The sequence below is a fragment of the Octopus bimaculoides genome, chromosome 11 (assembly GCF_001194135.2).
Source record: "Octopus bimaculoides isolate UCB-OBI-ISO-001 chromosome 11, ASM119413v2, whole genome shotgun sequence".
NCBI lineage: Eukaryota > Metazoa > Mollusca > Cephalopoda > Octopoda > Octopodidae > Octopus > Octopus bimaculoides.
In genome coordinates, this window is record NC_068991.1 from 38,077,023 (window position 1) to 38,081,593 (window position 4,571).

Sequence of the window (4,571 nt, forward strand, 5' to 3'; positions counted from 1 at the left end):
ATATTAGGGGCATTACTATACATAAATGCCTCACGCTAGGAGGGACTCTTGAAGTCAAAACTACCATAATATACAGAGATGCAATTCGAAAATTCCACCTCTTACATAGATATATAACTGTGAACATCTCTATGTACTATGTTGGATACATTTGGTGTTCGTCTGGTATGTTGATTTTTTTGTTCATTTTTATGTGTCTTGATTATGCTTGCACTAAGGATTAAAAAGTGCATTTTGCGCACTAATTATGAAATCATATGATTTGCAGCTGAATCTGTTTTTAAAAGGCTCGCTTCGAGAGTTCCATTCCCTCGCGTTCGGTACAACTATAACAAATCCGCGAGAGAATATACCTTCTGCTAAATCACATGACCTGTTCAATATTAATCGATCTTAACAAAATAAGGCAAAAAACACTTTCTCCCGTTCTCTTTTCACCTCTCTAAAAATTCGAACCTCGTTATTTCAAGCTATAATTGTTTCTTATAAGTGAAGGCGCGTGGCTTACTGTTTAGAGTAGTTGGCTCTCGATTGTAAGTTGTGAGTCCGAAAACCGGCAGCACGTTGTCTCTTTGAGCAAATCACTTTATTTCACGTCGCTCCAATCCACTCAGCTGGCAAAAATGAGCAGTACATGTAATTCAAGGGGTCAGCCTTGTCACATTCTGTGTCACACTGAATCTCCCTGAGAACTACGTGAAGGGCACGTTAATTTCACGAGCAGGCTGTTCCGTTGATTGGATCAACTGGAACCTTTGTCATCGTAATCGACGGAGTACTAGTAGTATCCTATAATACAGTGGCTGCGTTTATATTTAGACAACTGGTCAATATATTCACTTTGAAGTACAACAGCTAATCTGACTGCCTTACTTTATGTACGCCCAGTTTGCTGCACTTGTCTGTTATTCTGCAATTTGCGATTGGTTTATTTCAGTAGTTAGCAACAATGATGACAACACACACAACCACAACAATCATATCATAAATCCCGTTAAACACTTCTAACACCAACGCCCACCAACTATATTAAAGACGTAAGGCAAGAAATCTCCTAAATAGTCAATCAACCAACTAGATATAGTAACGTTATCTCCTTCAAATCACATTCTATGCTCTTAATAAGGCGAAAGAAATTTTGGACAATATACTGCAAACGATGATCACCATCATCGTAATTATTGTCACCATCATCACCACCACCACCACCACCACCACCACCGACACCAACACCATCAACGCCAGCACCACCGTCTTCATCGTCGTCGTCGTCGTCGTCGTCATCGTTGCCGTGATCGTGTTTGTGATGGTGGTGGTTTCGTAATCTGCTAATTACATTACTTATGCGTGTTTTGATAACGATAATCATTTGAACGGGACACAGTTGTCTTTCGAAGCGGCGCTAGCCTACTGTGCCTGCTGATATTGCCTCGCAGGTTCAATTACGCGGCCAGTCAGCACGCGTCTCACACTGGGGTAGACAAGGACGTATGGATATATGTATAACATGCGTATGTGTGCGTGAGAGTGTGTGGGTATGTGTGTGTATGTGTGTGTGCGGGCGCGCGTATTTGAGTCAGTTCCTCTCCCCATATGTGTACATGTATCTTTTATAGTTTACATGTACACATGTGTTTGCAGGCATACATGCATATATTTATATATATACACACACACATCCATGTATATATATGTGTGTGTGTTTGTGCGTGTGTATCCGTGTGTGTGTGTGTGTGTATGTATGTATGTATGTATGTATGTGTGTGTGTGTGTGTGTATGTATGAGCGTGTTTCGTAACAGTACAGTTGTGAATGTGCGTACATAAGTATATGTGTATGGCAATCAGAAAGTGAAACGTAGGAGGAAATTGCGGAAGCGGTACGGGATGAGGAATAATGTTGGCGGGAAGGATGAAGGAATAAGGGGGCGATGGATTTATTTTAGGACGGGGTAACAAGGCTGTAAGAGCGATGTAGCGTACACGCATGTGTGTATGTATATTTATGTGTTTGTATATACGTGTACGTTGCTGTGTTGATGCGTTATGCACATTAATAGGGTTAGTGGGACATATGTGAGGAATAGTATGAGTTTGATTGTAGAGGAGAGGTCAGTAAAAATAGCGATGTGCGACGAAGCGCATTTGCTTGAGGACGTGTCCGTTCGTGTATAGTATGTCTACGTGTGCGTATGTATATATCTGTCTATGTACATTTACATGTTGTAGGTGCGTGTGTGTGTTGCTGTGTGTGTGTGTGGTGTGTGAGCGTGTGTGTGTGTGTGTGTGTGTGCGTGCGTGTTTTACGCATTCACTTGCGCGGTTTAAACAAAATGGCGATTCTGTTTACGGTCATTCATGTGGTAATGTATGCGGTAGTAGTAGTTGTACAAATATTGATATTAGTGGTGTTAATGCTTGTTCGGTACTGCTAGTGGCGGTGGTGGCGGTGGCGGTGGTGGTGGCGGTGGCATTGGTAATGGTGGTGGTAGTAGTAGTGGTGGCTTTGATGGCGGTGGTGGTGGCTTTGGTGGTGATGGTGATGCATGTGGTAGTAGGGGGTAGGCATGAGATAATGGTGTTGTGTTTATGGCGATGGTTGTGTGGATTGTGAAAGCTAGAAACGTAGCTTGCAGCAAGGCATGTGTTTGTGTATCACTGATGATGTGTATAATTAATTGATGATTGTTAGACAATAGACGATGGTGTTGATTTTAATAGTAACATCCTATATAACGTTAATTTCTATTGTCTCTTTACACAAGACAGTTACATGAGCGTAGTGTCTAGTATGGAGAATGTATATATTACCGACATTTTAACAGATTACTCATACCAAGCACTTTTCTTTTTGTTTTTTAATACTAAAGTGTATATTATGGGAAAAACCTCAAAATTTTATCCAACACAATAACAGTAAGCTAATAAAAAGGATTAATTAAATATATTGGGCAATCGCAAACGGCTGTCATGACTAGACAATTTCACCGTGGACAGAAAAAGAGGGATCACTCCATCCTGTTCACGTTCTCTTCAACAACCATTTATTCCTCTGTCATCTGACCGCTGTGAAATTTTATTTATTAAACCAATAATTTATTCAGTAGAACTATAAAAAATTAATCAAATATTCAAATCGGAGTTCTTGGCTTAATAAAGCACTTAGATAATAGTGTATTTAATTAGAATTTCACAGTGGAGAGTTGAGGGAAAGGTAAGCGGTAGCTGACGAAGCTGTTAATACGCTTGAAACTAGTCCAGTGGTTCCTTTATTTTGTTTATAGTCAGATCTGATAAACGTAATAGTCCTTTACGACTGTCCAATGTAATTAAGTTCAATTAGTTTAATCAGTCAGTGACGGTTAAAATATTTGGTGTTATCCAATAGTAAACCTCAGTATTTATTTTATGACCCTTGGAGGATGAAAGTGAAAGTTGGTCGTTGCAGTATATCGTGCGGTAATGTGTAAAAAGCACAAGGCTTGATATTGTTAAGCATTTCGTCCAAACCTCTACCGCTTCTTTGCCTCAGTGAAATAATTACTTGAACCAACATTGAGATACAGGGCTAATTATTTAACCAGGAGCTAAAAGCCGAATGTATCTATCGATCTCTCCCACCCTCTCACCTTCCCTCTCTCTCTCTCTATCTCTCTCTATCTCTCTCTCTCCCCCCACACACACATACATACACATACAAGCGCACACACATATACATATATATGTTTTTATCCAAAATGGAGACGAACAATATTCCTCTTTGTGATCGGCTAAAAAATGTTTAACATATCAAGATATTTTCTTAACATGAAACCAGTTGTATCCCTAATACACAAATATACAAATAAAGAAATTTTATCCATCAATTCCGTGTTGAGTACCTATTTTCATTGTTACGCATTTACGGACGCACACATACACACACATACCACAACACACACACACAACACGCGCACAAATCACACACACACATGCACGCATACACACACACATGCAAACACATACACACACATACACACACACACATACACACACACACACACACACACACACACACATATATATATATATATATATATATATATATATGTGTGTGTGTGTGTGTGTGTGTGTGTGTGTGTGTGTGTGTGTGTGTGTGTATAACAATTAGAAAATGGAGGATAATATGCTGAACCCAACTACTTGCAGACGGTGTATCCCGTTGAATTCATTAATTTAATTCATAGCAAAAGTGACAAAAAAAGAAAGAAAGAACCAAAGCACAGGTGTCTATGGCAGACTATGTTATTTTGCCAACCTGGTTTACATATAGAAGTACAAAGTACATAAGGAGTTAGAGGATGAACAGAAATTTAATCTTACAGCTGTTTCGGCCTAGGTTTAGCAAGCCCCATTCTATCCGAATATTCCTTTCCGGAGTGATTATCGGAAAATGTCATCCGGGATACACCGTCTGCAAGTAGTTGGGTTCAGCATATTATCCTCCATTTTCTAATTGTTATACAAATTTTGGGTAAAACCTCCACTTTTACCCGCTCCCATTGATTGCACTTAGTATAGCACTAGTGTAGC